The sequence below is a fragment of the Lepisma saccharinum genome, chromosome 15, assembly GCF_977018435.1.
Source record: "Lepisma saccharinum chromosome 15, izLepSacc3.1, whole genome shotgun sequence".
NCBI lineage: Eukaryota > Metazoa > Arthropoda > Insecta > Zygentoma > Lepismatidae > Lepisma > Lepisma saccharinum.
The window spans coordinates 58,156,472-58,181,114 of record NC_139243.1 but is presented as its reverse complement, the minus strand read 5'-3'; the positions used below and the strand labels follow the sequence as shown (position 1 = coordinate 58,181,114).

At 38.8% G+C, this 24,643-nt stretch overlaps 1 pseudogene; it reads left to right on the top strand.

Annotated features, from left to right (window-relative positions):
• The first annotated feature begins 20,857 nt into the window (after positions 1-20,857).
• On the top strand, positions 20,858-21,271 carry LOC145999268 (histone-lysine N-methyltransferase SETMAR pseudogene; annotated as a pseudogene).
• Positions 21,272-24,643: the final 3,372 nt, after the last annotated feature.

Sequence of the window (24,643 nt, the reverse complement as noted above, 5' to 3'; positions counted from 1 at the left end):
ATAACTTCTATATCAATAGTCTATACTTATTATCCCTATCCCTGTGCTACTGTAATTAGGTACAAATCCTTGATATTTGTTAGATGCGATCCTAACTGAGCTGTGCTGATATTATTAGGCACTATGAAAATTCTCACAGAGCTGTACAGGAACAGGTTTCAAATCTCACAGACACAGAGCTGTACAGCTTGGAACTGATTGGGAACAAGGTTTCAAATCTCACAGACACAGAGCCTTGCTGATATTTCTACAACATGGAACTGTTATGGGCAGGAATTGTTAGATGCACTCAATATTCCTATCTATTATAAACACAGAGCTGTTATGGATATGGAGGTGAAGAATTGAATAAATCTCTAACAAAGCTATGTTGCTGTACAAATCCCACACAGACACAGAGCTGAGCATGGAACTGTTATGGAATTGTTAGATGAGATTTGTTTGTGAAGAATGAAATAATTTTTAAATTTATATAATATCCCTATCTCTAACAGAGCTGTGCTTGCCTCACACAGACACAGAGCTGAGCATGGAACTGTTATGGAATTGTTAGATGAGATTTGTTTGGGAAGAATGAAATAATTTTTAAATTTATATAATATACCTATCTCTAACAGAGCTGTGCTGTTTTGCTCTACATAGACACAGAGCTGAGCATGGAACTGTTATGGAATTACACAGAGATGTTATAGATATGGAATTGAATATTCTGTCTCTAACAGAGCTGTGTTGTTTTGATGTTATTAGGTACAAATCCCCACACAGACACAGAGCTGAGCTTGAGAAGAATGAAATAATTTCTAGATGTTTCAATACTCAATATCCCTATCTCTAACAGAGCTGTGCTTGCCTCACACAGAGCTGAGCATGGAACTGTTATGGAATTGTTAGATAAGATTTGTTTGTGAAGAATGAAATAATTTTTAAATTTATATAATATCCCTATCTCTAACAGAGCTGTGCTTGCCTCACACAGACACAGAGCTGAGCATGGAACTGTTATGGAATTGTTAGATGAGATTTGTTTGTGAAGAATGAAATAATTTTTGATATTTCCAGATACATCAAATCCAAATCTCTTGTTCCTGAATTTAAATTGAGATTCTCAAAATTGTAAAGTGTATTGTGTGCTCCATGATGCTCACATAATTTGTGGAGAGGCATTTTATGGCCTGTTTCTGGTGCATAGGGTCTAGCTCCTGGTCTAGAAAATTACAAAATATGGCCTTGCAATCTAAATTATAGAGAGCAATCACACAAATATTTCCAATCAATTTTGTTTGGAAATGTTGATGACTGTTCAGAACAAGTATAAGAGAAATATTTCATGTTATATTTTCTATGGCATTTAGGGCATATTTTTGTGGGAGTTCTGCATTTGTCTGGATTACAATTCCTTTGATGCCTGGCCAAATTGGGACTGGATATATTCTTATTGCATTGATTACAATATTTTTGATTTGGCATTTTTGTTGTTGTTTATTATATACAATTTCCTGGGGTCCAAATCAAAATTCTATGCTTAATAAAAAATATCAGTTGGGTTCAGCAGTGTGATTTGTATATTTTGTGTGTGTATGTGTGTTAATATTTTTGGCTTTGGTATTTATATAAAATTTCTTGGGGTCCAAATCAAAACTTTATACTTAATAAACCTATGACAGGTTGTCAAAAATTCTGTATATTAAATCAAATAGATTTGTAATTCAATTTATACAAATCTGCAATATTTTTGTGTTTAAAAAATATGAGCAGCACTGCAACAACACATCTGTACTCTTCAACAACTTTTTCAATACTGGCTGATATGCAATGCAAAATCTCTTTATATACCCTAAGCACGGACCGCATTGAAAACATCTGAAACAATAAGCCAATCAGAATTTAACACGTCATCACATTATGTCATAAGCAACCAATCAGAAAACAACACGTGTCTAATGCATAATATTGGGTAATAATTTGTTGCAAAACATAATGCAACAGAAATAAAGCAGAAATAGGCCACAAGTGGACCGGAAGTAAATATATGTGTGTGTGTGTGGGTGGGTGTGGGTGTGTGTGTGTGGGTGGGTGTGGGTGTGTGTGTGTGTGTGTGTGGGTGTGTGTGTGTGTGTGTGTGTGTGTAGGTGTGTGTGTAGGTGTGTGTAGGTGTATGTGTGTGTGTGTGTGTGTGTATGTGTGTGTGTGGGTGTGGGTGGGTGTGGGTGTGTGTGTGTGTGTGTGTGTGTGTATGTGTAGGTGTGTGTGTAGGTGTGGGTGTGGGTGGGTGTGGGTGTGTGTGTGGGGGGGGGGTGTGGGTGGGTGTGGGTGGGTGTGGGTGTGTATGTGGGTGGGTGTGGGTGTGGGTGTGTATGTGGGTGGGTGTGGGTGTGTATGTGGGTGTGTGTGTGTGTGTGTGTGTGTGTGTGTGTGTAGGTGTGTGTAGGTGTGTATGTGTGTGGGTGTGTATGTGTGTGTGTGTGTGTATGTGTAGGTGTATGTGTGTGTGTGTGTGGGTGTGGGTGGGTGTGGGTGGGTGTGGGTGTGTGTGTGTGTGGGTGTGTGTAGGTGTATGTGTAGGTGTATGTGTAGGTGTGTGTATGTGTGTGTGTGGGTGTGTGTATGTGTGTGTGTGGGTGTGGGTGGGTGTGGGTGGGTGTGGGTGTGTGTGTGTGTGTGTAAGTGTGTGTGTAGGTGTGTGTGTAAGTGTGTGTGTAAGTGTGTGTGTGTAAGTGTGTGTGTAGGTGTGTGTGTAAGTGTATGTGTAAGTGTGTGTGTGTAAGTGTGTGTGTGTGTGTGTTAATACGTTTGGCGTAGTTTCAGGTGTGGTCAAAAAAAATATGAAGAGGGGCATATTTTTGACAGGATTATGGACAACAATCTCACAGAAGTGCCATTTATAAGTGTAGGCAAATCAATCTGAGGGGGCTCATCATTTCTCGGGAACTTCCCGAGGGCATTTTTACAAAAATCTTGGATTAGACGGGGTTCCACACTTGAGCAAAAAGCTCATATGGGCATGTTGAGCCTGTTTTAAGTGTAGCCAAATCGGCCTGAGAGGGGCTCATCCTTTCCTGCGCTGGTTATATTGTATTTTACACTACTGCTGGTCCTTGTTCGATACCTGGTGTAGGTACATTGCTCAGTGGTTCGGATTCCTGTTTAAACTGCTTGTCTTGTCCTGAATAGCCTTTGTGTGCACAAAGTGGAATTAAAGAAACAATTTCATCAATCTACTTCAGCACACACCCCGGGAAGCACATAAATGCATTCTATTGTTGTCGTCGTCCTTCGCGCAGGTAGTCAAGTGACTAGAATTTCTATTCATACTTACACTGTATTTGGATGCATTTTTGGTAAACTTTGGATCGTTTGTTGATTGTTTAACATACCGCTGCATTAATCACCATAATGATTTGTGGCGACAGGAAAGTGTGTGTCTCAATGGAGGAAAAGCAGATAACTACTGAAGTGGGACTATAGTATCCTCCCAAGGCGTAACGTGCAAGTATAGTCTCACTGCAAAATGACGATCAAAAGCGGCTACGATAAATTACGTTGCTTTGAAATGGAATGATGTAATTGCTTTACAGTTTCATCAATGCGATACCCAGCGTTTGAACCGGGGGAAAATGAATACAGATGAGTGGCAAACCTCATCTTCGTGAATGGCCGAAAGTGCCAGGAGAAGCGAAATTTTATAAACCAATTGAAAGCGAAGCAAATGCAACCAATTACGTTCAATTTTGGATTTGTGTTTCCTGGTTACAAAACGACAATCCCACTCGGTCTTGCAGGTTACTCAAATGTAGCTCTCCAATTTCCTCACGATGGTGGGTGGTCACCGGGTCCATACAAAGGCGAAACTCTCAGGAAACAAGTAAGAGCAATTGTTACGCCTCCTCGCAGGAGACTCGATCCTGCGTGCGTCCCGTAGTCGGAGCCAAAACTATGACGCCTTTGGATGCAAGGCCATGATGCGGGGCAATGATTAATTAATTACTGATATTTCTATTTGAACAGTGAAATGAAGTAACTTTATGAAAAGCCGCCCCCCCTGGCGGAGTGATTAACTCATCGCGCTACGATTAAATTTTGATGCTCGTCCTACACTGAAGTAGTTGTCAGAACAACCATTCTTCTTGAGAACAGCATTCTTGACCAACCGTTCATAAAACTCCCCGAAAAACATATGTAGGGTCTACGTACATCCCTGCATATCTTAAAAGCAGCGCGAAATTTGTCTCTTCAGTTCGTGTCAAGACGCAGGACTTTGCATCATTTTTAGGTGTCTGTATTGAAACTACGTGTAATCTTCTTGACCATACTAATTCACTGCTCTACCAATGACGGAACACACAAAACAATGCAACCAGACACTCGAGCTAACAGTAAAGTAACTGTCTGCTAGAACGTTCTCGACGACAATTAAACATTTAGATCGTTATGAAGTATATGATATCTCTGTATAAAATGGACGTAATGGAAGTCAATGAACCCTTCAGATTCTCCATATATCATATGAGATTTTATATCGGATCGGTAGTATATCGATTCTCGATATCAGTAAATTTTATAATGGTACTTTATCGTTATTCAATGTTTAGAGCTGTCCTGTCATGGTTCTTTGAGCGTCCCACAATCGGCAGAAGTGGGGAATGGTTGGTAGACTACAATGTGATCCTCCTAGCTACATCCGAGGGATCCGCTGACAACGACAGATGCGGTCCTCCATTCATATTGGGAGTTAGGTGTAGAGTTGACAACTCTGCACTGTAAAAAGACATGTCAAGAATCAGCATTATGAAGCCATGGATGTTATCAAGGTAAAATATTCCCGAGATAAAATAGTCCCCTATTCTGATCTCCGGGCGGGGACTACTTTGGGAGATCCCTGGACTAAGAATAAGATCAACATTAGGAATAAGGATATTAAATTAGGCACTTGGAATGTTCTGAGTCTTTAGCGGCCTGGGACATTTCAGTGTACAGTTAATAAGATATTTGAGTATAAATTAGATGTAGTAGCTGTCCAGGAAGTTAGGTGGCCAGGAGAAGGAATTGTGAAACTAAAAATTATACTTTCTCCAATGGTGGTACTGAAAATCATAATTTTGGAACAGGCTTCTTCATAAATACTAGAATTTTCTCGACTCTTAAAACAGTAGAATTTATTGATGATAGGATATCATATGCAGTTTTACAGGGTAGGTGGGGTAAAATTATTTTAATAAACTTACATGCACCAAAGGAAGATCAAGATGATAATACTAAAGATGATTTTTATGCAGAGTTAGAACAGGTCTTTGATAAATGTTCTCAGTATGATATGAAAATTTTCTTAGGTGACTGTCATGCACAGATTGGTGAAGAAGAAACATTTAAACCCACGATTGGTAAAGAAAGTCCCGAACGAAATGAAACTACTGAACTACAAACACTTTCGTAGGGCAGTATACGATTTAGTGATTGATGATCAGAAGCAAAGTAACACCACATATGATCACAAACTATTTCCTGTGAATTATTGAAATTAAAACTAAGTACCTAATAATACATGTACATTATTATTTTTTCATTTATTTGCACACACGCAATGTATATATTTCGTCATCTGTTTTCCTTTTTGATTTTCTTTGTGTAGAAGTAGTTTCCTTTAATATAGTTTATTTTATGTTATTTCATTTATGTAGTGTCTTATAATTTTCATGTATAGGGTAATAATGTACCTAGGTACTCTGCTACATCTTTCTTTGTCGAGTTAGTTGGTAGATCAGAATTCCTGAACCTCGGCCAAGAATAAAGACCATTGAATTTTATTGAACCCACTTCAACTTTTTTGCCCAGTTCTTAAAACTGCTAAAAACTTAGGTTAATCGCGACTATTACAGGACATAAATTAATGAGAAAATACCTATGCCCAGGTCGGTGCTCGAATCGTGAACGAAAGTCCCACACACGTATCACGTATACTAAAAGAAATTAATATTTGTTAGTGAAGTTGCGTCAAGATAACGTTCCCTATGCATATAGCAGCATGTCATACAGGCACATTTAGAAGATGTGCGGGCTAGGGCCACACACATTCTCTAACTCGGCCATTTTGGAGGTGATGTGATCAGCATCACTCTTCGGCCGCCTTTACCTCCCAGGGTTGCCCCCAGGTACCTATTAATTTGAGACTTGGTGAACCCCAGAGCCACTTTATGCGGGAACAACGTAGGAAAGAATTTAGACCTTAGGTCACCCACGCGGGAGCTCCGGGAATATTACATTTTAAAAATCCAATCATATATCACAGACCTACGACGTTAAACGTATGAAGTCAAGCCTTTATTTCTTTCAAAATACTTGTTTCAATTGAGTTACGTTTAACTCAGAGAGAGAGAGAGAGAGAGAGAGAGAGAGAGAGAGAGAGAGAGAGAGAGAGAGATAGAGAGATAGTTTTCCTAAAATAATATTTTAATAATAATAATATTAAATTACTGTCTCAATTTTTAAAGTTTAACTGAGGTCGAGCGAGATATCCTTTTGTGTTTAATAGTAGGCCTATTCACATAGCGTAAAAAGTCTCATAATTTATGTTATAGTTTGATGTTTTACTTACGAATATATTGATTTTCAATTTCCCGTTGCTGCATAATGACTGGAAAGGGGGGAGGGGGCGTTCGAAAGGGTGGCATCTGTGCCACCGCCCAGGGCGGCAAAATGACTAGCGCCGACCCTGTATGAAGGAGAAAGTTGCCCCGGATGTCGTTCTCATTTACTTTATAACCAGGGCCAAGGACGATGATCGACAATCATTTTTTTCTGGGCCTTGAATGCAATAATAAATATGATAGTAGGCAGTTTCCTTTTCGTCTGGACCAGAAATAATTTGTATTATCTTCTCTTGCATTTTCCGGTGTCTCTATCTCTCTTTCCCTCTTTGTTTCAGGTCTTTTTTAGGTTTGTTTGGCCATTTTCTTGTTTCTTTTTTTTATCATGTTTGATGTTTTTCTTGACTTTCGCCCGGTGTTTCGTGATATTTAAATACATTTCCTAACACGAGATTCGTCTATTTGAATTTCACAAATTCTGCATTCATTGAATTCTTTGGCAAGGGATGAAATAAATAATTGTAGTAAATCTGCTGTTTCTCTCGTAGACGTCAAATTCTGTGGGTGAAACGTACTTTCAGGTTCCCTTCCTGGCCACTATTACCGCTCGTAATGTGATGTTTTAAAGTCAAATGAAATTCAATACATGAACAATATATTCCTGTGGACGCAGAGGAACAACTCCATTTTAAGAAGCTGATCGCTTAACGTCTGGCCTTTCTTGTTAAGAATTGTACGGCCATTGTATGGGTCATGTATAAAGATTTGTATGTCATGGATTACAATTTCATGAACTCTATATCATTTGTACCCTGTAGCAACATTCCAAATTATAAAGTTACACTTATTTTATGTTACAGTTTGATTGATCCTGACAATGAAACACGATATAGAAGAAAAATAAACACCTCTACTGCATTATCTGCAATAGTCTTCTCAGTAGTCTTAAGCAGACCTGCCGTCACCTGTCAAACATTTTCTATTGCAGCAGATCCCACGCCGTTGGGGGTAGAACAGACACGAAAGGAAAGAAAAGACCTGAAGGATAAGCATGAAATTTGTTTGTACCAGGTGGTTATAATTAAAGTGACGGTGTTCAGAGTGGTACATTACGGGCTGTAATGAGAGTAGCAGTCTGAAACTTCGTAGATATGCTAATGAAGCAATGCGCTCGCGAATTATGAAGAAAAAAAAATAGTTCCAATTCTCGCCATCAGGGTAAAAAAAGGCGCTGTAAGCAGTCAAAACGTGGAATTTTCCGTAACTCTGATGTCAAAGTCGGTGACATTGCCTAACCATTGTGTGAGCTCCCTGGTTGTTGTTGGTGACGCTTGTTGCTTTTTCCTTTACTAATGTTCATGTTCGAATAGTGAAATTGTAGCGATATTTTATTACAAGGAGTATTATTTTCTGCGATTTATAGTGTTTTTCCTGTAACTATACCAAGTTTTGACTGCTTACAGCGCCATTGTTTACCCTGGTGGCGAGAATTGGAACTATTTTTTTCTTTTTTTTTCATAATTCGCGAGCGCATTGCTTCATTAGCATATCTACGAAGTTTCAGACTGCTACTCTCATTACAGCCCGTGCTGTACCACTCTGAACACCGTCACTTTAATTATAACCACCTGGTACTTTTATTGTGCTTACCTGCTGACTTCACCTGTACTAGTCGTTATAGAGGCATGGAACGATTTCGGGGAAAGAAGTATTGAGCAGTTAGTGAACCATAAAGGAGAATGAAGCTCTCCTTCATAAACTCTTAGGTATAACCACAATGACAACGGACTACCTGGCGGCGGTCGTGGAAGTTAAGTACTAATTTAACGACAACAGATAAAATGTTGATGTCCGCAACCATTTCACCTTACATGCGGTGAAACCCTAAGTACATCAAAATCAGGCCTGCCCGATGGCGCAGTGGTAGCGTCGTTGCCTTATAATATAGGAATCCCGGGTTCGATACCCGGTGGAGGCACATAGTGATTCGGATCCCACTTTAAACTGTAGGTCTAGTCCCAATTAGCCTTACTGTGCACAAAGTGGACTTACAACACCAAATCAATCAATTAAAAAACCATAAGTACATCAGGTGGCTGTTTCGTCTAAGATATCGTACATTTTCATGTACAATGCCATTTTTGGATGAAATTGCTATTTTTTAGGAAAAGAAAGTCTTCTCATTAAGATGAAAAATATTAGCTATGTTTTCTTTACTTGTAATTAATAATGTATGTATCGAGACAGTATCACACGGCACTTATGTACCACGTCTTCACCTGCCGGCAGACTTCCCACTTGAAACTACTATGACATTTTTTACGTCCTCAGTTCGCGAAGACAGCTAGAGGAGTCTCAAAACGATTCTTGAAAATGCATCCTTAAAAAGTGGCGATTGCACAAACACGATACGTTTCCTTGACAATCAGCTAGGTAGTTTTGTGACATCTCTAGTGAAGGGAATTATTGTTAATTTATCTCGAAGCAAACTTCAGAAAGGGGCAAAATTTCCTGTGGGTGCAGCCAACAACTAGAGAGAATGTGTCCTCAACGACCAGAGTCAATACCTTCTCCCCCGTTTCCTAACACACCATAGAAAGCCTAAAGTAGGAAGGGAGCGAGTGGAAAAATAGACAAAAGATGAAGTCATGAATAGCTCCGTGTCACATTTCAGCAGCGATATTTTCACCAATAAACTTTCCCTCTACGGAGGCAATTCTCGGCACATCGTTTGCTTCGGACCATGCACCATAAATTTGCCGAAAAAGCTGATATTGTCCTGAACTGTCGTAATTCACGAAAGCTATGTAAGCATGGCAAATTGAATAAAGGAGGCACCGTGACAGAATCCAACAATATTCTCCCTTACACCCTTTTACAATCCGAAATGTTGCAGAAACCAATAACGGGAATGGAGTGTGGACCCTTTTAGCGCTTTCTAATTTTTTTTACATGTGTAACGATACAAGGCTCCCAACGAGTAACCCTCCTTTCAACTCGTTTATGGCTATGCTGGACTGGCATCCGTAAACCAAACACTACGGCAGTTAGGAGGGAAATCTCCCCTTAGAAACAAAAGCACTCCTTCCTGCAGTAAAACACACCAATTCAAAGAGGTTCTTTTGTGTTCTATCCTTGAAATTTCGTATACAATATCGAACACATTCAATGCTTCCCCTTTGAGTGCCAGAGTGCCACAGTGCTCCTTAAGCAGAAATTTTGATTGAGAATAAAGATGCATGATTGTACAGAACTGTCTATGTCTCTTGGTGAATGCATTTCCCCCACATGTAATATAACTTCTCTGGTCCGTCAACTGTTTTTAAATATTTTTACTTTCTTGAAAGCAGACATTTCGGCTATAATAACAAACAACTAGTATACACGTATGTTATGATGTTCTTCTGAACACTCCCAAATGTTAACCTTATATCCATGTATTTCACCTCAGCAACTGCAGTCTTGAAGACCAACGAGGCTCTGGCGTGTGAACCTACGGCCTTTGTAGTGTTGTTTGATTTGAGATCTTCTTTTAAGTACACTTTATGCACAGATACGGAAATCCTGAGTGGACCTAAAGTTTAAAGTTGGATCCGAACCTCCTTCTGCCTCCACAAGGTATCGAACACGGGACCCCTTTATCACAAAGTGCTGACTTTACACTAAGCCATCGGGGAGGCTACCTATGTATGGTTGTATGTATTGTCTTCAGTGTTTTGCTCTTAGGAATATATGCCTCCCCGACAGGGTTGGCATGTTTAAAACAAAAGTGTTTAAAACACTTTGTTTTAAACGTTTAAAACACACGGCTTTGTTTTTTTTACAAATGTTTTAAACGTTTAAAACAATGTGTTTTAAACATGTTTTTTTTAGAAGTGTTTAAAACACATTTTGGTACTTGATATTTTAGTCTGTGGTAATTTTTTTGTTTGGCAACCCTGTCTTTTCATGGAATCTGTGTTATAATTATTCCGTGCTACACGGGTATCACTTATCGCACAACACTTGAGCAACCTTATGCTCTGACATCACGGGAAAAAGCTTTTTAAATTTGGCCGAGTCTGCTGCCACGCACGTGTCAGCAGTAAGAATAAGCGTCAAATTTGCTCCTGCCACGTTATTCGTCTGCTAAGAGGATGTTACAAATCTTAAGAACAGATGAAGACGAGAAAAATTCAAGTTTATGATTAATGGGAATGAATATACAGGTAATTTAGAACCTTTTTCTTTAGATAGCATTTAGCGATATTATTTTAAGGCTAACGGAACCTAACCTAACTACGAGAGCATGTAGGTTTATTATTAGAAGAATGCTAAGGGACCTAATCTTAAAACATTTATGTGAAAGTAATCGCTACAACTTCACAGTATGTGTTACAGACGTAATTGCATACATAGCATGATGAAATCACGATAAAACAAAGACCGAGTTTGCTGCCACGCGCATCTCTTTTGAGGTTCCAGCAGAAAAAGACCGTGGCAGCAGACACTACCTTTAAATTTAGGCTAAATGCCTACGTTGTTAGGTAGGCTAGATATGTATGCACAAGGTAGCAAAACTGTTGTGCGACAAGAAACACGCGTGCTTTACTGTAGAAATCGAAACTTCTCAGTTCCTTGTTTTCTACCGTCCTGTAAGTTTGAGACTGGTGGAAGCTGGAAACTAATATCTGAATACACAATGCGTGATTTTGATAATGCCGTTAATTTTTTTTTCTCTTGCGATACGATTCATTGGTTTGTATAACTGAATGAAGCGCAGATGCTTACTTTTGGTAACATAATTTTGTACTTGGAAAGATAAATTAATCTGGAGAATCTATTATGACACTGCAGGTTGTTTTCTGCTATAGACCGTGTTAAAGAGGTAAACATAAACATTGGCGAGGTCTTACCCGGTCCCCCCGGAACTTTCGGTTTTGGCCAGTCCCCGTTGTTGCCAGTGCAGATTCACCGGCATACGAAGTAAGAAATGGGCGTGTGTTTTCATCAGTTGTGCGAAGATAGTCAAGAAAGGTATTTGTTAAAGTTCTACTATGAAGGGGTGGACGTCTAGAATCCGCAGAGCAGATTATTAAAATATGACGTGTCTTTGTGGCCGCCAATTGTATAGCATACTACATACAAGTATCTCGTGTACACGCACACGAACTCAATACGTACGAAAGTTTAGATATATTCATTTATTTTGTAAATGGAAAAGTGAGGGAAAGATAATTTTATAAAACTAGTGATATTATTATATTACAAATTATGCTTAAGTAAATCTTTGCCAACAAATCTGCAGAAGTAATCAAATGTCACATAACAAATGCTAGCAAATATATGTGCTTTCAACGTCGCCTTTCCGCTTGAAGGATTTAGAGAAAACCTATGATATGTTATGCCACTTTCACTTGCACGAATTTACTTCAAACAACAAGGGAGTTTTCAGACTGAAGCGACAAGCGATGTCGGAATTTCGTACAGAAGCATTCGATCTAAAGACAAATCATTCACCAGTCACGGGGTCACGCTTGCGAAAATATGAGGCCTGGGCAACACAATGCACGGTATTGATAAAACGGCCCATTCCGAGCGACAAGCGACACCTGCAATTTGTCGTCTCTCTTTAATTCGGAAGATGTTGTTTATTTTTGAATGTTGTTTTCTAAGAGACACGCATCGCTGCAGTCTGAAAGCTTCCTTTCGAACCAATGCACGTGTCGCTTGAACTGTACTTTTGTTTTCTCAGTACCATGCATCGTGTCGCCTCGGTCTGTTGTATTCGTATGCAAGGTGAATTGTTTCCTTTAGAGTAAAGGGGCTGTTGCTTGTCGCTTCGGTGTGTAATCTCCGTGCCACTTAAATGTGAATCCTCAGTGATCAATGAATTTTTCGAACCGAAGCGACACGACAAGTTGCACGTGTCGCTCAGATTTCCAATGGCGTGTATTGTGCCGCCTGAGACTTGATCTCCCATGAGCGGTAAATGCTTATTTATAGACTAAATGGGCATGTGTCGCTTGTCACCTCGGTACGAACCACTGCTGTCGCGTGTCGCTTCGGTTTGAAACCTCACTAAGAGGAGTGCTTTTCACCACAACACAATACGCAGACAAACGATCAACATGTTTGTAACAAAATGCAAGTCGTACAAATCCTTTCCAGGTACCAATCCTTTCTTCGTTCTGCTTGTATCAACAGGTTTCGTCTCTCTACGTCCTTCGGAAACCTACGAAGTGATACTTGACTCAATAAATTTGTTCCCGATCGAACTGTACAACCATATGCTACACAGCTGACACCCTATTTCCTTGTAAAAGAAGCTCTACTTTGCCCTTTCATATTAACGTTCATAGCATGATAACCGGATGTTCGAGGGGGACCAGACGAGTGCGCATGCTCCGCAGTAGCTCCGCCTATAACACCGTCTATATAAACTGTTCAGGCAGCAGGAAATATTTCACCCTGATTTTTCGAGGACGAGGATAGTAATTCTATAATATTTAGTTTCTTGAAATTTAGATGAATATGAATCCTAACCTACTTCAGCAGTGACGGAAAAAGGAGAGCTATTACCCCCAACTTTTGTCCCTGCAGTAGAGGTGTGCGGGATCCCGAAAAGTCGGGACCGGGATCGGAAAAAAAAAAATTCCCGTCCCCATCCAGACTTCGGAAAAGACTTCCTGACTTTTCGGGATCCCATGCAGTCGGGAAATACCGAATGGTCATTTTAAAAAGTCGTCAATTCTCGACGTTTTCTGCATTGTAAATGTTTGTAACTTATCGGAAATTGTTAGTTTTTGTACCAGAAGTGCAAAAACAAGCACTTAAGATGGAAATTACGTGTAGAATTCGAGATTTCAAGAGCTTTGGGAAATTTCGAACATGTCCCGTCCCGAAAATTTCCCGACTTTGTCGGGAAATTGAGAATGTTCCCCGTCCCGAATGTCGGGATTTGAAGAATTTCCCGTCCCGACCAAAAAAATTCTGTCCCGCACACCCCTACCCTGCAGTATGGTAAACCTTATCTCCAAAGGGAAATAAACTGTCCTTGCCGCCACTGTACTCATAACAATGAGTATTTTTTCTTTAACGACTTTAACTATAATTTACTGTGGAAAGGTTGACTTTCTTTTGTTTAAAACATGTTTAAAACATGTTTTTTTAACTCATGTTTAAAGCTATGTTTAAAAAAAACATGTTTTAAACAAAAAAAAACAGTTTGTTTTGTTCTTTTTAAAAAAAACACAAATTTTGCCAACCCTGCTCCCCGATGGCGCGGTGGTAGCTAGGTCGCCTTGTAATCAAGGGGTCACGGTTTCGATACCCGTGGAGGCGCATAGTGGTTCGGAACCAACTTTAAACTGTAGGTCCAGTCCCGATTAGCCTTGGCTGGCCCATAGAATAGATTCGCACCGCTTCCCAATCTTATTGTCACTGAGATCAGAACCACTTGAGGTGAGCCTGAGAGGACAGAGAGCACAGAAAGGGAGAAAAGAGGTACAAACTATGAAAATTCCGAAAATTAAGTGTAACGAGGCGGAAAGGGAAAGGATAAGAGAAATCATTGGAGACGGGCTTACGTTGATGACAGAGCAAATAGAAAATGGGGGAGGTGGAAAGAGCCGTAGACGTGCTGCAGTACACTATAACAAGAGCAGGGAGGCATATGCGAGTGCACGAAATAAAACAACCAACGAGAAGAGGGTGGTACAATGGAAAATGCAGGGAAACAAAAAAGACTTTGCAAATGGCACTGAGAGATTTTAGGATATTAAATAGTGAAAATCAAAGACAGCTGTATGTAGAACTCAGAAGAAAATATAAAGAAATCATAGAACAGGCGAAGGGAGGGAAGCCAAAAATATGGGAACACGAGCCAACCGGGTACAAGCTACTGAGTAATGAAGGGATAAAAAAAAAGTAACTGTTAACTTAAATTAGAGAGTTTGCCACGGTTCTTCACATCGTGTTCTAGCCACGGCGCATCGTCCAGCGTGTTCACTTGTGGGGATCAGCTAGCGATCCGTACATTGAGAGCTTCCCACCTACACCCAAAGTCAGTAAAAAGAAGTGGAGGACTCCGAAGCGTATTTAGAGGTAATGGAAGGGGAGGGCGGAAGGCGAGCGTGTTTTGAACTCACACTTCAGATGGCCACATGTTTTTGCATTGCTCGAGAGAGACTAACAAAGTATCCTGCCTAGCCCACTCCTCTCTTTCAAACCCAACAAATTGTAAAAAATCTCTCAACACCAAATTTTATAGGTTTTGTCAGCGCTTTCCACAATTATTGGAACATACTTAATGGATAAAGTAAGGAATGCACGAGGCTCGGTTTCAGCATACGGAAAACTACATATTGTCGTTTTATTAAGTATTTCACGATCTCTTAGTAATTGGATTTCATGTACCGGTAATTACAAACTTCATCACATTGTACATTTATTTCCATAGACCATATATTAGGATGTTACTCCTAAACTCACAAAATAATACAATAATGTAAATATAGTTTTGGTTGAGATTTCAAGTCCTATGCGCGGAAAGGCTAATCAGGAAGGAACTTTTACATACTTTGACTGACAAGTTATGACGAAATTAATAACTGCAATTAGTAGGTATGATTGTGTTACAACACTAGAATATATTTAGGGTAGATTCAATAATTTCAAAGTAGATGGGTTCGATTTGGTTACTTAACGTGGTTTTCCTGTAACTCTTGGCGATTTGTGACGATGAAAGATGATGATGTGGTTTGATTGATTGATTTGTTCTATTAAAGTTCGCATTTGTGGAACTTTTGGCTACTCGCGACGATGAGTGATAATAATATTGCTGATTTCTTTATTTTAGTCAATTTCACTTAACGCCTCAGCAACCATCAGCTAATCACGGAGATGTGTGTAGGATGACAAGGCACAATGATAATAATCAACGCACAATCGCAAACATGTAGGGCGACACAACATGAACCGCACAAAGGGTTAGGTGTATAGGCTGTTCGTTTATAAGACAGAACCTCGCTATTATGTAAAATATAGCCTAGAGTTCACTACATAGACGGGAGGTAGACATTATGGTGTCGTTGCAAAGGGATACCCCTTACACCCATGACGATATAATGAAATTGGTTAAGGGACACACTAAAAGAACACCCGCGAGTAGGAGGGATATGAACCCAAGGTCCCCTGGCACGTAACCACCTGTGTTGGAAAGCCAAAGAGACCGTCTCTGAAATCATCTGAAATGTATGTAAGTGTGTCTGCTCCGTGTAATTCGTTGATAATGAAGGTTTAAAATGACAAAATACGAATGAATCAAATATATAAGAACAAGGTAATTCCGTTTTCCTATGGTATCGTACATATACTACCAGCAGATTTAGTATAGGACAGGACCAGGCACGTTTTTAGGAATATGTTTCGAGGAGGGAAGTCCGAATCAAGTGTCTCAATAATAATAATAATAATAATAATAATAATAATAATAATAATAATAATGTCGAAATTTAAATAATTCAATTAACTTAAATTATTACTACATGCAATATGTAAATTAATATTGCCTTTTTTTACATAAAAAGGTATAAGGTGGTATAAAAATAAACATACGACAGTACATATTCATTATGTAGCGTACCTACAGTAAATATCGAAATACTTTATGTAAAAATAAATGCTCTGGGAATGAAATTAATGTGAAAAACATGAAGAATTGAATACTTATTGAAAAAAAACAATGTTAGATGCAGTTGGAGAAAAGTATAGTTTGCAATTAATATTTTTTTGGACGTTATTATGAGTAGTAGTCTGTATTAATCTTTTTAATGTCATTCAAAGCTGTTGTATAATCCTTGACTTTCGATCAGAGGAAACTAATAACCATCGATTATATATAACTAATGCTAAACGAGCATATTTTCATTATTCAATCTTAGTACTTCATAAGTCGATGACGTTTGTGGGCGGGGTTCGGACCCCCTAAATATGTTGCTGTCCTTCAAAGCAGTATGATCTCAGCATAACACTTGCCTTCGAATAAACTCAGAGGAAATTCATAACCATCGATTATACAACAAATGCTAAACAACCGTATTTTCAAAATTTAATTTTATTACTTGGTAAACCTTTGGGAGGGGCTCAGGACCCCCTGGACCCTTGGACAAGATTGATTCAATGTCAATCTATAATCTACAGGGATCGGAGAAGTGCTCCACGGCGAGTGTCCTCCAAAAACCATGGGAAAGGACCATAGGAAAACGGAATTACCTTGTTCTTATATATTTGATTCATTCGTGACAGTTTTGTGATTTATATATGACAACCATGAAGTGGCAGTTATATATGACCTAAGAAGCTTTTGGCGTTTTCTTTTTTATGACAGAATTGCTTTAGCAAGAGCAGGCATGTGCCTTAGGGCAGAACTGAAGCAACTCTGACAGACTACAATGTTGATTTTTGAAGATGGTCCTTTTTACCCTCCGACGACAAAATTGAACCCTGTCCTAACTCAGGAAGACCTATCTAAGAAACAACTACTTTTGAAGTACCCCAGAACCTCTCTATTGAAGGCAAAAGGGGAAAAATGTTGAAAGAATTTGAAGAGGCTAAAGAAATCTTCCATCTTTTCCCTAGCCAACCTGCAAGATTTTTCGAGCACTGTCCTATGGTATGTTACATTTTAGTTCATCCATGGATCTAACAGTTTGAATTGATTTTAGTTTCAGTTCGAAGGAATTCATGTACATCAAATGCATCAGATTATGAAATACACTCAGTGATACAAAGCTGGTTCCGCTTTGTCAAAGATAGAGATGGCAGCCGGGAGCAACGTAGAAAGGAAAAGGCAACTGCAGGAACATCAAGAAATAAGTAAACAAGTAAAGACTGGTGATAGTTTTTCAGCAAGACATGAGAGAAGAGTCATTACTAAAGCTGCAGAAATTATAATGAGTGAATTTCATGAAGTTCCTTCTGTTTCAGGATCTACAGACATAATTCAAAGTGGTTCTGTTGTTCAGACTACAAGTTCATTTTCAAATACTTGTGATGAAAGTGTGCGTGATTTTTCAAGTAGTTCATGTAGTGGTAGCAGTAGTGAGGGTAATGTAACTGATTTGGAAACTGACTCACCTCCTATTTCAGAGCATTTCATTTCTTGGGCAAAGAAATACAATATTTCTAATAGTGCAACCACAGATCTTCTCCACATTTTGCAACCTTACATACCAGACCTTCCTCTAGATTCAATAACTCTTCTTAAAACCCCTAGAACAATAGATTTGAGAACATGCTCAGGACGTTCATTTGCTTACTTTGGTGTCAAAGAAAACATACTAATATTACATTATTACATATTACATATTACATATTACATATTAATATCTACACCACATTATCAGATTTTTGAAAAGCAGAAAAGAAATGAAAATTTTAAACAATTTTTAACCATGAAAATTAATCTTGATGGACTTCCATTGCATAAAAGTTCCACAAAATGTTTTTGGCCTTTGCTGGGAATTTTAGTTCAGGCTATTAACAATTCTCCATTTATCATTACAATTTATTATGGGGTATCAAAACAAAGCTCTTCAAATTATTTTTTCCTTGAATTTGGTAATGAGTGTTCTGAATTGGAAAGAACAGGTCCTTTGATTGAGGATAAACTTTATGGATTTTCCATAAGTTGCATTGTAGCAGATGCTCCAGCAAGGGCATTTTTGAAGTGCATTGTATCTCATAACTCATTATTTGGCTGTGAGAAATGCATTCAGGAAGGAACATACTTGGGGAGAACCACATGGCAGTATGAGCATGATTTAGTTCTAAGGACAGATGCAAATTTTAAGAACATGCAATATGAGGATCTCCAGCAGTTTCGAACCATTTTATCTGATTTGCATGTAGGGTTAGTTTCACAACTTCCACTTGACTGGATGCATTTAGTTTGTCTTGGTGTTGTTAAAAAACTTATTAGTGTATGGGTAGAGAAGGGACCAAAAAAATGTAAATTGAGTTATTTGCATACACAGAAGATTTCTGAACGACTTATTGTCCTTGCTCAGTATACTCCAAAGGAATTCTCCAGAAAACCACAATCGTTGAAGCTGTTCAAATTTTGGAAAGCTTCTCAATTTAGAGCATTTCTGTTATATTTTGGGACTATAGTTTTGAAAGATGTGTTGCCAGATAATATATTTAATCATTTTCTTGTCCTGCATGTTTCTCTGTACATTTTGGCCAGCACTGACCTTAGTCAAGTGGAAAGATGGCAAAATTTTGCACATGAACTTCTTCATTGTTTCGTTAAATATATTAAATAATAATAACCCATAGCTCTGCAGCCCGAGGAGGGCCTTGGCTTACCTACCGACTGCTGGTTTCCCTCCCACACTGTTCCTCCGTCACCTGTTGTAGCGTGGAGATCTTAGACCAGTATTGGAGTGTCGGAGGATCAGCCCGACGAGCCCCCAGCCATTGCAGGTCTTCTCGATCGGGTTACGCTCACTCACTCGGAGCTTCCCAATTTCCTCACGATGGTGGGTTGCCACCGGCCCTATACGTAGGCCGAATAAATTCCGACCAGAGCCGGATTCGAACCTACACCATCCCGCAGCGAACGATCTCAAGACGAGTGAACGCCTTAACCCGCTCGACTACGGAGGAGGACGTCGTTAAATATATTCCAGAGTATTATTCTCCTGAACTTTTGATATACAATTTTCATAATTTATTACATGTAGTTGAAGATATTTCTAATTTTGGTCCTTTAGATGAATATTCTGCATTTCCATTTGAAAATTTTATGAAAACAATTAGGAAGATGGTTCGTGGTCCACAAAATTCTTTGGAGCAGGTAGCTAAAAGACTAGGAGAAAAATCTGGACAACACAGCAATAGCCATAGTATTAAACATTCCCCTGTTTATAGGAATGACTGCATCAAATCTATACTTTTGAATGAAAATGAGAATTGTATTGTGGGAATAACCTCACCTGATAATTGCTTCTTAACGAAAGATGGTAAACTCCATTGAAAAGGATTGTATAAATGATGGTTTGTATAATTTAAATTGTAAAGTTTTCATAAACAAATTGGATATTTTCACTTCACCTCTTCCAAGCAGTAGATTGTTTATGTTTAAGGTAAAGGAATGTAAGAACGGAGTTATTGTATCCTCATCTTATTTACATAAAAAGTGTATTCTTACACCAGATTTTGCTGACACATCAGCATTTGTATGTATTCCATTTTGTAATAATAAGCTATTCTATTGAAATGACATTGTATGATGTTCTTTGACACTTGCATTGTCAACCTCATGCACCTTTTTCCCTTCAATAAATACAATAGCATGTTGCTACTTTTTTTGTAATGTATGAAGGTAATTTAAGTGTATGTGAAATTAATTTTGCTTTTTGGCTCCGCTAAGAAAGGTTTTACTTTTATAAAAGATAAATACATAAGTTTTCTATAATTTCTTGTATTTTTCTCCTGCAGTGTTTGAAAATGTTTTAATAATAAAATTTTATAGCTACTAGAAGTGATACAATTAATTGTTGTAAAATATTTATTAATATTATGAGGGCAATTCGGAAAAAAACCTCCGTTTGCGCATGCGCGAGAAATGTCCGGGAAGAGCGACGTCACTCCTGTGGCAGTATGTGCAGTAGTCCAGTAGACAGTGAACAGTGGAAGGAGAAGGTTGTGTTGCAGTTCACTCGGCCGTTACAACAATTGAAAATGAACATTCCAATAGCAAAGCCCGCCAAATTTGAAGTGCGTGCCGTAATTCGATTTCTGTGTGCGAAAAATCTTTCGGCGGCTGCGATTCATCGTGAACTGTGTGATGTTTACGGACCAAACGTGATGAGTGACAGTGTCGTACGTGAATGGTGTCGCATGTTTAAAGATGGACGAACCGACGTGCACGATGCGGCAAGAAGTGGGCGCCCATCTGTAGTCAGCAACGAACTCATGGAGGAAATTGACAAAACTGTCCGTGAAACCCGTCGGTTCACGATATCGGAACTTTCTCTGCACTTTCCCCAACTTTCTCGGACTGTTTTGTATGAGGTGGTGACAGAAAAGTTGGGGTACCACAAGTTCTGTGCTCGTTGGGTTCCAAAACTCCTTTCGGAGGAGCACAAAAAAAAACAGAATGGGCTCTGCTTTGGACTTTCTGTCACGTTATGCTGAAGAAGGAGAACAATTCCTTAACAGAATTGTGACTGGCGATGAGACCTGGGTGTCGTACGTGAACTCTGAAACCAAAACTGTTAGTGAAGTTTATGGAGCGTGGATCGACCATCACTTCAGAAGTCTACTGTGAAACATTACGACAACTCAGACGAGCCATCCAGAACAAGCGTCGGGGCATGCTGACTTCCGGTGTGGTGTTGGTTCACGATAACGCCCGCCCGCACATTGCTGGACGTACTCAAGAACTTTTGGAGCAGTTCCACTGGGATGTTTTTGGTCATCCTCCCTATAGCCCAGATTTGGCACCGAGCGACTACCACCTCTTCAGGCACATGAAACAGTGGCTTGCATCACACCGCTTTGACAATGACAATGTGCTTCACGATGCTGTTAGCAGGTGGCTTCATTCCCAGGCGGCAGATTCTTTTGCAGAAGGAATTTCAAACCTTGTAAAACGTTATGTCAAGTGCCTCAATTTGAATGGTGATTATGTTGAAAAGTAATGCCATGTTGTAAGTTTCAAATGTATATAATACAAGTTCTGCATCTACGAATGTATGTCATTGATAACCAAAGGGAGGTTTTTTTCCGAATTAATCTCGTATAAACATAAACTTGCCAGAAGTATTAACATTGGCAATTACTTTGTTGGTTTTTGGATTGAGGGTTAATGGTTGGGAATGTTTTTCCGTTGTAGTTGGCTCAAAGCTGGGAAATAGATTTGGTTGGGGGTTTGTTGGCAAAGTTTTTCCATCATAGTTGGGCCGTTGGGAAATAGATTTGGTTGGGGGATTGTTGGGAAAATTTTTCCATTGTAGTTGGGCCATCGTTGGGAAATAGTTTTGGTTGGGAGATTGTTGGCAACATTATTCCATTGTAGTTGGGCCAACGCTGGCAAATAGTTGGTTGGGAGATTGATGGCAAGGCGGACATCACCAACAGTTCGCCAACTGTTGGCACAAAAAATCTATAACCATTTACCAACGTTGGCCCAACCTTTCTGTGCTACATGGGTTATTGCTTCATCTTTCACTGCTCACCTGCAAAAGTATAATTATCTTCTCACTGATTATATTCATTTGCAGCCAATATGCTTCATCTCATGACGTGGAAGAAGTTTGTATCTTTTTCGGTAGTGGTAGGTTAGTGTTCCCAACCCTCTATAATCATTGTGCTCCATTTCTGTCAGCACAGCAAATTCATGTTACGTACCCAATAGGACCAAGTAATGTAAATAGTTTGCCAAAGAGGAATAGAGATAGCAGCATCAGGCATGCAAGATTAAGAATTCGCATAATATATGTGAATAACTTTATAAATAAGAACAAAGCAAATTGGAAAGATGAAGAACAATAAAATCTACTATAAGAAGATAAAGAATATATATAAAAGAAATAAATTAATGTATATATTCGAAAAATTGAACTAGTGATCATATGTAAATTGATCAGAAAACTAAAGAAGTCAAAGCACTGATATAAATTTTTGTCTTTGAACAGATATTGCATCTGTCTGATTGATTTATTATTCGCGTAATAGAAATTTTGTTTACATCAGTGGCGGCGCATTCCAGTCAACGCCCTACAACACTTTGGGTTGCACTTTTCAACCGTAGCACCTACTTGGATGCGCGTGTCAGTCGTTGGCACTAAGTATACACTCTGTTGTACCCAGTTAGTGTTGGCACGTTCCAATCGCAGCCACAAGGGAGGATATTAGTATTATTCCCAAAGCTTAAAGGAAAAAGCTGGATAAAGGAATTCATTAAATCATCAAAAACATAAATAAATGGAAATCCAGAGGGAAAGTCACAAAGAAGACAAGAAGGAAGTCCAGATCCAGAATGTCCATTAAGAAGGAAGTGCAGATCCAGAACATCCATTAAGAAGGAAGTCAAGATCCAGATCCTCCATTGAGAAGGAAGTCAAGATCCAGAACATCCATTAAGAAGGAAGTCAAGATCCAGATCCTCCATTGAGAAGGAAGTCAAAATCCAGAACATCCATTAAGGAAGTCAAGATCCAGATCCTCCACTGGGAAGGAAGTCCAGACCCAGACCATCCATTAAGAAGGAAGTCCAGATAGAAGAATATACAAATCAAGGAAAGAAATAATAAAAGACAAACAAATATAAAACTTGATTGTAAACAAGAATTACAGAAGAACGTAACTTATCATGTAAATATTCTTATTCCATGTATCCTGTGTTTAAATAATATATTCGTTTATACGTCTCCATTGGAAGGCATCCTGTCTGGTTTTGTTGTCTACAAAGAACCCTACCCTGTAGATAAGCTAGCTGAGGTTTAAGATTAAGATTTATGATCCTTGCACCAAATGGAGGTAGTATAAATAAATGGTGACGAACCTTTGGGGCTAGAGAATTAGGAACCAAACAGCAAAGAGAGAAAGAATAATTGAAAATTGAGGAAAAGGGTAAAGATGGAAATGAGAATGGAGAAGCTACAATGAAGGAAGATGGAGAGAAACGGGAAACTTTCAGCTGTTGTGGAGAGGAAGGAAACAAGGAAGAAATTATTGTCTGTACCACATGAAAGGAAATGAGACACTGGATGTGTGAAGGAATAAGAAAGGAAAAATATATATCAATAAGTGAAAGGGAAGAAGGCTGCATATGTAAGAACTGCAAGAAAGAAAAGCTGAAGGAAAAACAGAAGAGACGAACATAATAGAATTGTTTCAAAGAATGTCAATGCAAATGGAAGCCTAAAAAATTAGAGGAAAAGTTAGAAGAAAACAATAGGAAAGTGGAAGAAAACAGCAGAGAAGTAAAGTAAAAGTTAGAAGAAAGCAATAGGAAAGTGGAAGAGAACAACAGAGAATTAAAAGAAAAACTACAGGAAAATAATAGAAAGATTGATGAGAATAATAGGAGATTAGAAAGTCAAAGTTCTGTATTTGATTTTCAATATTTTTACATTAAAATAATTTAATGTAAATTCCTGTTGATAGCAGACAGGCACACCACTCTTCGAATCCCCTGCTACAGCAGGTAGCGCTAGGAAATAGCAGACAACATGGATGTAGATGAACAGTTAACAACAGGGAACCTAGCAACAGCCAGAGAACTATGAACAATAAAAGTACTCCAGAGAACAGTACAACAAGTTCCAACGAGGATGGTGGCAGTGGCCACTGAAATTAATAGAACAAAGAAAAAAACAGTTTTGCAGATAAAGTGAGTACTAGTTTCTCTGTATATATCTACTACCGCGTCTCTCATTTCCCAATTATGAATAAAATAATTTATATGACAATATTGTGAGTTTTGTTATGGATTGTACCTCATGTCTGAATAATCAGATGATTGTGGAATGTGCAGATTCTCTGGGAATGTACATAAAAAATATTTACAGTTGAATTTAGTAATTACCAAGATAGCTGTGTGGAGACAGAATTTAAACCAGATTTGAAATCTCTCAATGACATGTGTGGCTCCGATTGCATAATTTATTTTTATTCTTTTGATTTGTTCAACTTTTCTTTAATATCTTCAATTGATATAGCATGTAAATAAGCTATTATAAGACAACATAAATGGACATTTCCACTCATTTTTTTTACAACAATTTTAAAAACTACACCCTGGAAAAATGACCCCTGCAAGTTCTCGCGCTTCTCTGCGTCCAGTTTAAGGCAGAAACGAGACTTCCAAAGTTGCGAGGCTAGCGTTGCGCTGAAAACACGCCGCCGCCATGTTAATACGTCACGCCTTAGAGAGAGCTCGTTTGTCGTCTGCTTCGAGCATCCAGTTCCGGATGGGTAGCCCACGGTGAGCGAACACTTGCAGCAGTTTTACAAATCTGTACCGATTTAAATAATGGAAGAAGGAGCGATAGGAGATAGGAAAGCTA